The sequence below is a fragment of the Triticum dicoccoides genome, chromosome 3A, assembly GCF_002162155.2.
Source record: "Triticum dicoccoides isolate Atlit2015 ecotype Zavitan chromosome 3A, WEW_v2.0, whole genome shotgun sequence".
NCBI lineage: Eukaryota > Viridiplantae > Streptophyta > Magnoliopsida > Poales > Poaceae > Triticum > Triticum dicoccoides.
This window is the reverse complement of record NC_041384.1, coordinates 496,912,305-496,912,932: the sequence shown is the minus strand read 5'-3', so window position 1 is coordinate 496,912,932 and position 628 is coordinate 496,912,305.

Here is a 628-nt window from a genome sequence, read left to right as displayed (position 1 = left end):
CGATGGAAATGAGGCCTGGCGTACCGCAGAACAGAGGAAACGGCCTTGTGTTCGACCGGACACGTTCGAAACGGGGTCCTGTTCATCGGGAGGGGTCTGGCGTACCGCAAAACGGAGGAAACAGACCTCCTACGGTCGAAATGGGGGTCCTGTTGAGCGGGAGGGGTGTGGCGTAGCGCAGAACGGAGGAAACGGACTTGTGTTGGAGCGCTACGGTCGAAACGGGGGTCCTATTCATCGGGAGGGGTGTGGCGTACCGCAAAACGGGACTCCACGGGATACTGTTCATCTCCACCATTGACCCCCTCCAGCCTCCACGGGCTGCTGTTCATCCACCGTCGACCTCCTCCAGCCTCCACCTGCGACTGTTCATCCATGGGCTCCTATTCATCCAGTCTCCACCGCGCGCTACTCCATCGGCTACTGTTCAACTAGCCCTCTCCATGGGATACTGTTCAACCACCCCTCCACGGGCTACTGTTCATCCAGCCCTCCATTATCTACTATTCATCCAGCCCTCCACGAGGTGGTCCTGTTCATCCAGCCCCAACCGGCTCGATCGATCGGGGTCCTGATCATCCAGAGGTAACACAACGGGGTCCTGTTCATCCACCCCCACCAGGAACTA